The 13,411-nt window shown below is 37.5% G+C and overlaps 1 protein-coding gene across 1 annotated transcript in view; it reads left to right on the top strand.

The window, feature by feature from the left end:
* MACROD2 (mono-ADP ribosylhydrolase 2) overlaps positions 1–13,411 on the top strand; it is a 2,032,256-nt gene that overhangs the window by 1,156,710 nt on the left and 862,135 nt on the right. The window lies entirely within an intron of this gene.

Raw genomic sequence — 13,411 nt, forward strand, 5'->3', positions numbered from 1 at the left:
GAATTTGAATTCCCATATCAGCATTTTATGAAACCATAAAATATGAACAATTTACCTTCTGACCTCTACCCCTTCTAACCTCCTCCCTGCTTTATGACATTAAAAACAAACACACATATGAAGTGAATTATATTTAAACTTTTGGACAACATATTTTAGCAAGTCACAAAAAGATGTAATTGTATTTTGCACAAAGTGATTTAGTTCTAGAAAGCTAAGCTGACATGTAACCAATTGGTTGTTTTTGTTGTCAAGTTCTTTTAATTTAACTAAAACTGGGTTTGCAAAAGGATATTGGGAAAGCCTCAAGAGTTGTATTGTGAATCTTTAATTTCCATTTTCAAAACCTTTCAGCAATGCCTAATTCTTTGTGATTCATGATTTCTTAAACATACAACATACCCTTCTTGATTATGGTTTCTCTCACTTTTTTTTTTCAAACCAGAAGTGTAATTATGGCAATGAGGCTAAATAATGTGTACTCCAGGGGTGTTGTTCATCTGAATTTATGCTTCCTGAGGCCATTCTTTCTTTCTCTGACTTGTGACACTTTAGTCTACTCAAAGAGATAATTGCTATTTCCTAGCCTACTTCTCATACCCTCTTTTGCCTTTTTTGTTTCAATGAAACAAAAAAATAAATTACCTAATTTTGATTTTTCTACTATTTACAAGAGATTTTTTTTATGTGATTGAATGTGGTGGGAGTTTAGCTGTTTGGAATAACCAAAGAGCTACAGATGAGCAAACAGAGGCTGACAGACAATAAATTACTAGTCTACAGTCATGGAACTCATTGGCATCCAGGTTTAGCAGGATTTCAGAAGGAGCAATGAGTTAAGCCGGCAAGTCCCATGCATTCATGAAAACAAGCTTTTTAAATCAGAGATATACTGGAAGGCAGTAGAGGGTAGTGGTTAAGAACACAGCTTTGGGGACACCTGGCGACTTGTTCAGTTAAGCTTCTGAATTTGGCTTAGGTCATGATCTAATGGTTTGTGGGTTCAAGCCCCAAATCAGGCTCTGCACTGGCAGTTCAGAACCTGGAGACTGCTTCAGATTCGGTGTCTCTGTTTCTCTCTGCCCCTCTTCTGCTCACACTCTTTCTCTGTCAAAAATAAATAAACGTTTACAAAAAAAAAGACACATGCTTTGGACTCAACCATCCTTGGAACTGAATCCTTACCTTCTCTCTACCTATGTCATACTTGGGCAAGTTATTTAACTTCCTTAATGTTCATTTATGCTTCTCTGCAAAGCAATGGTGACATTACCGAACTTTTAAGTAAGGATTTTATGAGATAATGCCTATCTTGTTCTAAGCAGTGAATAAAAAATGGCTAGGGCTGTTTTGCTATATCCTCTTCTTGTACTTTGATAAGCATTGATAGAGTTAATAAGAGTGCCTGCATGGAATCTAACAACTTGGAAACATAAGGTGGGTGTTACTTCTTATTGTTCTAATTTTGGCCAATTAGAAATGTTTAAATAAACTGTACATTATCTTTCTTCATGTCACATTCCCTGTAGTTCATATAGGTGGCCTTGTTCTGTACCTATTGATAACTGCCCTGGCCATGCCTTATTTTACTGCCAATTTCCTTCTAGATATTTCTAGAATCAACTATGTCTCTATTTTTACTGACAATGCCCTATTTCAAAATTTAATCATTTTCACTGTTTCATCATACTATTAGATATCCTTTCTTTTAGTATTGCTCCCTTACTCTGTTAACTGTATTTGAACTGGAACAATCTCTGCAATGCACAGTTCAAATGATGTTACCATTGAGGTAAAGCCCTTTCACAGCACCCAGAATCCCTCAGAAAAGTGTGATGGTGCCATCATGATTTGACCTTTTTCTACTTCCTTCTCTGTGTCTTTCAAAATAGACTATGCAGAGCAGGAAACTGAGGGTCAGGGAGGTTAAATAATTAGCCTGAGGTTACACAACTAGTGAATAACAGAACCAGAACTCCATCCCAGACTTCTCTGCTCTATTGTCCAGCACAGTTATTACATAGATCAGGGGTTGGCAAATTACATCCTATAGGCCATATTCATTCCATTGCCAGTTTTTTTGTAAATAAAGTTTTATTGGAATGCAGTCATGACCATTCATCTACATATTGTCTGTGGCTGCTTTCATACTTCAAGGGTGAAGTTGAGTAATTATAACAGAGTTCATCTGGGCCACAAAGTCTATAATATTCATTATTAGGCCCTTTAGAGAAAAAGTTTGCCAGTCCCTGACATAGATTCTACTTGGATTCAAAAGTACAAAAAGTATAGATTCCAGAATGTACACAGTGAGGAACTCTGTGATCAGAGTCTTCTCCTACTTTAATGAAAGTGGATGAAATGTTGCCTTAACAGGTAGAAGAATCACTGGAACACTAGGACCTGAATACACTAGGTGATTTTAATTACCTAGATATCTATTGGGAAAACAGCTTGACAGGATACAGATTGTCCAATCAATTATTTTTAAAGGGTTGCTGACAGTGCTTAATGTGAAAGAAGTAGGAAGCTAAAGAGATGGCAGTTCTCGTCTCCTGATTGTGCCCAACAAAGAACAGACAATTGCAAACAAAATGGAATATGTCATTTGGAAGAGGCAGAGGCTGTAAAATAAATGGGAGAATTCACAATGCTGAGGTAGGGGATTAGGAAAAGCAGCTGAACAAAGAATATGAATTTTAAGAAAGTAAACTTGAGTACAGAATGCTCTGAGCCTGAAATGACTGGATATTTGCATAAATATGTGTACATTCACCTGCTGAATCCTCTCAGAAAGTTTGCCACTGGCCTATACGGAGAGAAAAAATTGGAATACTCAATCATTCAGAAAAATCTACCAGTTGTTTAACATGCCAAAATTCCAGAAAGAGCTTAGCATGAATATTATTTCTCACAAAAGCAAGCTCTTCTTGTTCTTTGAGAGGCATTTTGCCTTTGGGAGACCAGGGAACAGAGAAGCAACAAGCACAGGTTGTGAGAATGTGTTTGCTGAGAGCTGAAATAAACCGTGTGCAGAATGTGCCAGGAACATGATGATGGGTAAGCCTTAGACTTGGATGTGTCCTTCTTCCAAAAACCTCAAAGTATGGATAATTATGAAATGACATTCTAGGGGCCTGAGAGAATGAGTGCATTTCCAGCTACCACCTCTAATTTACTTCAAGGGAATAATTTGTATGCCCTGGGCTCATCTGACTGATGCCTGGGTGCAGTGGTGTCCAAAAAGAGGTGAGAAAGGACTTGTGATCTGTGTGTTCTTTTGGATGAAGAAATGGGATAGAAGGATGGTTTCCTCCTTGGTTCCTTCATTCATGATTTAATAAATTTTTGTGAAGGGACCGCTGGCTGCCCTGTACTAGAACTGGGGACACCATGATGAATAAAGACTTGTGTGGGGGAGAAGATGCAAAATCACATCATCACCATGCACTCTGATGAATCAGTTCTAATACTTGAGACTGAACCCAGGCCAGAAGCTGTGTGAGGGGTAAGAGAGGATAAGTGTGGAGTGGGCTGAAGAGGTTTAGCGACAATTTGTGTGACAGACTCCACCATCCTCAATGTAAGTTGTTTTTGAATGGAAGGATATTTCCACGTACTTTGGGGGAAACCCCAAAGAAGGACAGCAACTCAGTTTTGTGTTCTTTGCCTTCATGCAGTACATACAGAAGAAGAAAAGATGAGCATGTCAGTGTGGCCTGATTCTCCCTTTTGCAAGGGTGCTGTGTGTGTTGGAATGCACAGGCAAGAGGCATTTCCATCACCCCCGTCTGTGTACTTTCCTGCAGTTTTTAGCTGAGTTTGAAAGGCAAATTTACCTCCCTTGCACTGAGAGCCAGGTCCATGCATAGCTGGTGCCAATGCTCAGACTTCATTGTCTTTATCATTAGTATTTCTCATGACTCTAAAAACAGCCACTATTCTTTGAGCACTGCCCATGTACTAGGCACTGTCCTCAGCACCTACATCCATTGATCATTTAAATTTCACAATAATCCTATGAAGTAGGGGTCACTTTATCCAATTTTCAGAAGATAAATTGAGTCATAGAGTATTTAACTTTCCCAAAGTTACTTGGTTGACTTAAGTCTCACATATTCTAGATAATTTTAACCTCTCTAGTTAGTATCTTCTACTGTTTTTTTTAATAATTTGATAAAGAAGTTCTATGGCTGAGGCAAGTGCTTGAAAACTACTGCAGAGATAAACTCTTGAAATATTAGGGCACTATAACTGGAATCTAAGTTAGGGATATATTTGGTCCTTTCTAGATCTTCCTGGGTTATAGCAAGACATTTTCCATTTTCATTATGCACTTTGTAAGAGGCCAGGGAAATCAAGTGGACATCGTGTGCAAATATCACTGCTTTCCCTACAGTTTTATTTCACAAAGGCCAAATTGTAAAACTTTTAGTTATCATAGGCAAGGGACATGCCATGTCTGGCATGGAAAGGCCAGACTTCATAGAAAAACCTTCACTGGGTGATGCCTGCCTTGAGCAGTCTTTGGACTGTCAGATGCCAATTGATGTTGGAGGACTTCTACTCAGACACTGCATAGTCCAAGCTCTTAGATACTCAATGTAAAAGTTCCTTCCTTCATTAATATTCGTGTTCTGTTTTGATCACAGGTCAAAGAGAGTGGTTAAACTACAACCTAGAATTCTAGGGATCAGGATTTGGCCATACTGAGACCTCATACGTAGCCACCCCTCTATGGTTCTGTGGATGGAACCTGGCACTGGTGTGAGATCTGGGATATGACCAAATTATTTCATTGATGTCCTACTTAATCCATTGTTTCTGAGAGGCTGGTAGGATATCTCTCACCTGTGAACTGAAAAAAGTGTATCTCCTTAATCACTCTATAGTTGGTGTTAAGAAAATTCAGAAGTATAAGAATAGGAGGTTGGGCTTAGAAATAAAGTATTGAGGGATGTAGACAATAAAAATTGGGCCACTGGATGGATCTGTTAGAAGCATCTTAAATGCTGAGAAGTCTTGATAAGGTTGTGCCTCTGAGATGGGCAAGTCTTCTGGCTTAAGTAATGCATTTGGATAATAGTAGGAATTGTAACAACAATATAATTTAAAATTGAATAGCAATTTGTATTTTTCAAAGGACTTTCATTGAATAGATAATCCTAAGTATTGAGGCTATAACACAGAATTAAATAGACAAAGTCCCAAATTTGTAGAATTTAGTATCTATTGAACTCTTTTATTTGATTGCATTGAGGCCTTTTTCCAAGTTTCATGTTGTAGTTTCTCACTACTCCCTGAAGAAGGTTGATCAAAGTTTATGCTCAATTTACTGATGAGAAGACAACACAATGGTATTGTAGAACTAAGAAGTATCAAAATCCTCACCAGAACCAAGTAAACTTGACCTCAAAGTTTGTCTGATTAAAAAATTCTGTGGTAAAATATTTATAACATAGAATTTATTATTTTAACCAGTTTTAAGTGCATGGTTCTATGGCATCAAGTACATTTACATTGTGCAAACATCACCACCATCCATCTCCAGACCTTTTCCATTTTTCCAACCTGAAACTCTGTACCCATTAAACAAGTCCTCTTTCTCCTTTCCCTCTTCCAGCCCCTAGCAACCACCACAATGCTTTCTGGTTCTATGAATTCGACAACTCTGTTACCTCATATAAGTGAAATAATACAACATTTGTCCTTATGTGATTAGATTATTTCATTTAGCATAAAATCCTCAATGTCCATCTATGTTGTAGCATGTGTCACAATTCCCTTCCTTTTTAAGGCTGAATAATATTCTAGTGTATGTATACACCATATTTTGTCCCTTCACCCACTGATGAACACTTATGTTACTTATACCTTTGGCTGTTGTGAATAATGCTGTTACGAACACAGGTGTACAAGTATCCATCTTGCTGCTTTCAATACTTTTGGATGTATACCCAGAAATGGAATTACTGGATTACATGGTAACTCTGTTTTTAACTTTCTGAGAAGCCATCATACTGTTTCTCGTGTTGCTGTACCATTTTACATACCTGTGCTCTTTTGACTACATCAAAGCTGCCTTTGAATGATGAACTGAAGAGGGAAAGAGCACTGATATTGTAGCAATGCCAAATGCAACAGATCTGATGCTTCCATTATATATCAATGTAACCCGTATTTCTGTCATATGATTTGTGATGTTTACAAATAACCTGTTTCCTTTGCTCCTCAAAAACATGTTGAATAAAGGGGTATGTGTAACTTTTCAGTACACTTTAAATATGATGAAAATGTCAGTGTTTTTTGAGGTGTCAAAACAAATGACATAATGTCAGCATTTAGAAACGGCTATTTGCAAAACAAGTTGCTTTTGTTTTCTGCCAGGCACACCACAGCATGTTTAACAATGGGGTATGATAGCTATGAACTGTGACTCTGATCTGCCTCAGACTCAGAAAGCCTCCACTACAAAGTGGCACTTATCATTGCTTTGTAGGGTTTGCTTGTGTCTTCCATACAAAGGTTCACTGGGAGTTCAACTGAAAATTTGTGGATAAGTACTGGGTTGTGTATTCTTGAGGTGTATGTCTGTATCAATGTGTGTGTGTGTGTGTGTGTGTGTGTGTGTGTGTGAAGGGTATATCTCCCAAATGATCCCATTTGGAGATTTTTTTCTCCCCCAGTTTGGTGACACACCCTGAGGGGACCCACAATGAGTCTGGCCCTTGTATGGTCACCTCCCCTTGAGTGCAGGCAGACCTGTGACTTGCTGCTAGCCAATGGAGTATGGCAAAGGTGATGGGATGCCACTCACTTGATTAGGTTACGCTATTTAAGACTCTAGCTGACTGGAGGAGAGATTCCTCTCCTGGTCTTGAAGCAGTCATGTTGTGACAGGGTCACATGGCAAAGAAGGGGCAGCCTCAGGAGATAAGAGTAGTCCTTGACTGACAGCAAGTCAGAAAATGAGGATATCAGTCAGTTCCACAACTGCAGTGAATTGGATACTGCCAGTGCATTCGTGAACTTGGAAGAGGACTGCAGGCTCCAGAAAGGAACACATCCTGGTTGACACCTTGATTGTAGGCTTGTGAGACTCTGAGAAAAGGATCCAGTTTCCTGATCCATGGTAACTGGAACATAAAAGATGTGTTTTTTAAAGCTGCTATATTCGTAGTAATTGGTCACACAGCAATAGAAAACTAATACAATCAGGCACACTCTTAGCATTACCTTCCCTTTTTCTGCATGTTCCTTTTATGTTTATATTGATTTTCTGCCTATTTCTTCTTCTGTGGATTCTGCCTGATGGTACTGTCAATTAAGATGCCCTGGTTTCCCTCAGCCAAAAGGAAAACACCTGACCCTAACTAGACCAATTCAGATGTTTCTTTCTGGGATCTGAATCTTGACAAGAGTAATGAAGAGGTTGGGCATGTTTAAAGCTGATTTGTCCCAGCAGTATTACCCTGAAACACTCTTGCTACCCATTCTTCTGAAGATTCCCTACTTCCTGTCTTTGACAAAACTGATTTTTCAGCTTTCTATTTTTTTTATTATTTTTTAAAGTTTTATTCATTCAGATAAAGAGAGAGAACAAACAGGAGAGGGGCAAAGAGAGAGACAGAGAAAGAGAGAGAAAAAGAGAGAGAGAGAGAGAGAGAGAGAGAATCCTAAGCAGGCTCCACGCTATCAGCATGGAGCCAGAAATGGGGCTCAAACTGATGAACCACAATATCATTTCCTGAGCCTAAATCAAGAATCAGATGCTCAACCAACTGAGCCACCCAGGCCCCTCGTCTTTCTCTTTTGATGAGCTCTACTAGATTTTTCAAATAAATTTCTCTTCTGCTCAAATTAATCAGTGCTTGATTTCTCTTCATTGTAGCCAAAGGACTCAAATTGATACATTGACTGCAATCATAATCTTCTCGAACCTTCTTTTTCTGAGCTGTATGATGACCTTCCTTCTAAAAGACCCTCCCTATCACTAGCTGCTCCTGACTATGTTACCCCAAAGTACTCAAGGTTTAAGGAGAATTCTGATCATTTAAATGACAGGATTTTGCATCAGAAGAAATTATAATGTTACTTTCCTAATTTTAATCAGGGCCACTTTTTGTTTTTTGACGCAGGGGGTTAGGTCTCATAAAGAAGACACTCAGAAAGAATGAATCATCAAGATGGATATTATTTGTAGAGGTAAAAAAATAACTTATTTTAAAAAAAGAAAATACAGAATGGCTCCCAGCAATGTGTTTTCTATTCTTTCTTTTTTAAATTTAATTTTATTTATTTTTGAGAGAGAGACAGAGAGACAGAGAGCAAGTGAGGGAGGGGCAGAAAGAGAGAGGGGGAGGGGGAGAGGGAGAATTCCAAGCAGGCTCTTCGCTGTCAGCACAGAGCCCGACACAGGGGCTCAAACTCACAAACTGTGAGATCATGACCTGAGCCAAAATCAAGAATTGAATACTTAACTTACTGAATCATCCAGGTGCCCCAGCAATGTGTTTTCTGATTTCTTAGAGAGAAAGAAATATCAGCAGGTTTTCTTGATCTTCAAAGTTCAGTGTGTAAAGATGTCTGTTTCCTAGACTGAAATATCAAAGACAAAGGAGGAACCTTGAATGGAATGAAAGCTCCAGAATAGAATTAAAAATAAGAATTGAAAAGTGAAAAGAATTGTAATTCATCATTGGAATTGTGATTTTTGACTCACTTCTTTGATACACAAATCTTTCCTTGATGATAAAAGTCTATGTGAAAAAGTGTATGAAGTTTCTCCCTCTCATATTTAGTTGATGTGTGAATGTTTTGATTATATCTTTTACAAAGAAAGCTATAAAGAAGTTAAAATAAGGTTGTTAATGTTTTTATACCAGTGTCCACAACACCATGCCAAATATGGCAAAGCATTTTTTCTCTTAATTTGTTGAATTGAGGGATTTTTTGCTATAATCCTAAAATGATCATATTAAAACTGTTCTGACAAATGCTCTGCCTCTGCTTTGATGAAATTTCAAAAAAAAATATAAACCACGTTCAATACTGTCATAGTTGGGAACGTGTTTGAGATGGAGTTTGTGTCCGTGAGTGTATCATAGTGAAGAGAAAAGACACAAAGAAAACATAAAAAAGAAAATCAACAGCTGAAGAGTAGATTTTATGAAACCTTAGTGGGTTTAGCCTTGCTCTAGGGCCATTTTTAGCTGCTTTACAAAGTGCTATATTGCCTATTTTCCTATTATGAAAACATAGTTGAGGTTTTGTTTCAGGATTGCTAAAAGAAATGAGTTGATGTTTTTATTTCCTTTGAAAGGTAAAACTGAACATAGTTCTTTACAAGATTTCCTTCTTTTCTACACACATTCTAGGGTAGATTAAAATGACATCAATCTTAGAGCTCAGGAAATGTCAAGATTTCAAATGTGAAGTTCTTGACTTGGCTGTCAGATAACTACTTCTCTCTCCCATTTCATTTTGCAGTAGAGAATTGGTTGAGTCTTAAGCATGTGTTCTGTGTGCTGCTCACCATGCCTCCCAACACCTGACCATCACCCCTCACCATCATTAATTAGATGATTGTTCATTCTCCAGGGTATTTAGACATTGTCAGAAACTTTATAATTAATTATGTGAAGAAATAAAGTCATAATGAAGATATTACATTTCATACAGCCAAGGTATGTTGCCTGAGAATGACTGAAGGATACTAGCATGATCCTCATTACCCTTTGTCTGCTTTTAGTGCTGTGTCCCAAGATACAGAGTCATTAGAGATTGGTATTTGGGACCTTGTGTATTATTTTCATATCATGTATTAAAACTGAAAATTTATGGATCCAACATATAAGTAGTGTACTGAACACTCAAAAAACTTTTAAGAAAATAGATCTTGTGTTGAATGTTCTTGCCACAATAAGATTTTTTTTTAAAAGAATGCTTCAACAAGTATAGGGATAGATTGCTTTTAGTTTAGAAATGTTATATGAATTCAAGCAGTAGCTTGAATACTCTAAATTTTTGACACTATTTTCCTCAGTGATTGGCTCCGTACAGCTAAGATTCCTCATTCCACCTTAACTGGACATTAGTCTTTTATGCTTAGGGATCTGAAGTTGTCACTTTCTAGCTCTTTGACCCTATTTAGCCCCTAAATCCAGACCTGTGGACTGAAATCTTGGTGAAGGATCAGTCAATGGCTTTTTTTCAAAGGACTCTGAAACTACTTGAAAGAGAGTAATTTTCAATTTTTGTGGTGATTTCACTGAGAGATATTCCTACCAAAACTAGATCTCTCAGGAACTGATTAGATTGTACCTTTCCTATTGCACCAAACTTGAATATATACTAGTGTAAGGCTTAGCTGCCTTTCTAGAATCACCAAACGACTGCTAATTTAAACCTCACTTCTTAAAGCGATGAGTTTATGGCTGGAACTATCACTGGCTGGACTTTGTGGGAAGCACTGAATATTTCCTAAACTAATAAGAATTCTTCCTGAAACATATATCTTCAGCCCCAAAGGAAATTTGATTTGAGGTAAATCTCAAATTTTTCTCTTATGGAGGAGTCTCATAACCCTTAGACATTTTGATTTGTTGTGTGAAAGGTTTAAGGTGTGGAGTGAGTCTTTGGCTTTTGGGACACATTTATACTTCCTGAAGGGACTATGTTGATATTTCCTTCAACACTGTTAATTAAATTTTATTTTTTTTAATTAATTACCTCTTGTTTACACCTACTTTAATACCTTGTTGCAGATCCAGCCATTTATGGACAGAATTTGGCATTGCTTCTATCTGTCATACAGGAGAACTTAATTATTTACTGAAAGTGTTTTTTGTTTTGTTTTGTTTTAGAAGAATATGCACTGACATGAGAAAACATCCACATTTTTATTCTGGGCATGAAAAAGATGTAAAACAGGTTTGGTGTGAAGCACGTGGGTTTGTATCCAACTCCACCCTATGTGAAGGATCAGCAATGTTTAAAATCCTCAGAAACGAGAGCAATTAGTCTCTTCTGTTGTCTATGAAAATCACAAGACCTGGGAGTATGTCACTCCTTTGTACCATTTGGAAACCATTACTGGCCCAGAGGGATTGATACATCAAGAGGAAGGATCTCTTGCCAGCCTGTTTTTAAGTTTTCCCTGGCTCCTTTTACTAATCCCCACCCATTTCTCCTTTATCCCATGTCATTTCCTGAGGTTAAGAGTTTGGCAGCCCCTTCTGAGGTGTGCTTATCTTTTTCTTCCTATTTACAAAACCCATCTTCCCTTACCAGCAAGACAATTTATGTAGTGTGTACATATACATCCAACTGGCTCTGCTGTTCTACAGAAGTGCAAACAGTGCTGTGATCTTCAGACGTAGGACCGTCAATAGACACAGTGGTGAGGATGACACAGCGCACCAAGGGACAAGATTGCAGAGATTTTTATCATTACTGCAATGTAAGTATATGGTCAGAAAGCCCATAGTAGAGAAAATAAAAGGAAAACAGATTAAAGATGAAAGCTTCCAGCCAAACAAGTCCCACGGGAAACATCTTAAAACCCCTTCTACCCCATTTGAACAAGCATATGTAGCAGTTCTTCAGAGAAGAAATAAGAGCCCAAGAAAGAATACATACTCTGTATGTTTTACAACTGTAAGAAAATGGCAGTTAATATTTAGGAAATTAAAGTTTTGAAGCACTTAGATGCAAAGCATATGTTAATATGTAAACTAATGGAAATTGTCAATGACCTTGTAGTTTCTCACAAGTTGACAGTGTGGCCCTTGATGCCACAGCAGGTGACCACTGCTGTAATATATTCTGACAATGACTAGGATTACACTCTGATTTTATATTTAGGGTGAATGTTATCTACTTACCAGTCTGAGCAGTTGTCTTTTGCCAACAGTTTCACTTGCACATATAAGTAAACAAACATATCTATCACTTTGAGGATCAGCAAATGCTAATAAAGTTGCTGCTGCTTGCATTTTAGATTTGTTTTGATGACAGACACATCCTAAATGAACTAAGAATGCTTGCTTCAGAGCTCAGCAAGAAACGTAAAGATTACGAGCTTTATTAGAGTTGTCACCAAACAGGTTCAAAGGATGGTACCTGGTATCTTTGTAATCAACATATTCTAACTCTGTCTTTGATTAAGTTTGTAAAAGCTGTGTGTGTGTGCGCGCGCACACACACACACACACACACACACACTCCTATTTCTTTTGTGGGAGTTTTGATGTCACTTTTTGGTAAAATTTATTTTTAAGGTTATATCCTACTGCAGTGAGGAAAAGCAACTGACCAATGAACAAATACACAGAATCCGTTCCTCTACACAAATTTTTATGTGTTATTTAATTTAAAATCAACACTCTGCATACAGTCATTTCAAATTATCTAGTGCTATGTACAATATTTATTAAGGTTTGCTTTTCAAATATTCCCTTATTCAATTATTTCTTTAAATGGGCTGAAACATCAGCTTTTCTCTATATGTATTTTATCTATTCATATATGGATTAAAAGTATATTTAATCTCTTTCTTGACTTTTACCCCTTTATGTTACCATTCTATCATTCTTTGTTTTCCTTTCTTCCTTTGCTGATTATCTAGAAAATATTTGTGTTCGCTGACCACTCACCACTCCCCATTCATTTCTTAACTGTTTAAAAAATATAGTTTCTTCCTAAATCAGAGGCTAATTCACGGAGTTTTTTTCAGACCATGTCTTCTTTAACACTTGTAATATTTAACAGCTGACCACCCCCTCTTAGGTGGTTTCCTCTACCATATTTGCTGTCAAGTGGCACCAACAATTAGCACCATACCTGAGCCAGAGCAATACCTGAAAGCCAGATCTGCTGGTATTATTTCTTCTTCTTCTCCTTCTTCTTCTTCTCCTCCTCTTCTCCTTCTTCTCCTTCTCCTTCTTCTTCTTTTTTCCCCTCCCACCCTCATTGGCTTCTCTTGACTTTCCTGCGTATTTCCTTCTTCTTCTGTTTGCCAATTCCATTTGATATGGGCCTTCCACAAAGAAAAATAGTTGATACTGTTTAAAACTAAAACCAGTTATATCCATTCCTATCTTGTGGAAAGGACATAATGCATGGAATTGGGAGTAGATTGTGATACATGCACACACACACACACACACACACACACACACGTTTTAAGACAATGCCATTGTTGAACAGGTATAGCCTCATGTAGTCTACTATATGTCCAAGCTAAGTTTTCTTTCTTTCTTTCTTTCTTTCTTTTTTTATCCCTCAGCCACCGACTGTTATTTATTTATTTATTTATTTATTTATTTACATCCAATTTAGTTAGCATGTAGTGCTACAATGATTTCAGGGTAGATTCCTTAATGCCCCTTACCCATTTAGCCCATCCCCC

Source organism: Prionailurus viverrinus, chromosome A3 (genome assembly GCF_022837055.1).
Source record: "Prionailurus viverrinus isolate Anna chromosome A3, UM_Priviv_1.0, whole genome shotgun sequence".
Taxonomy (NCBI): domain Eukaryota; kingdom Metazoa; phylum Chordata; class Mammalia; order Carnivora; family Felidae; genus Prionailurus; species Prionailurus viverrinus.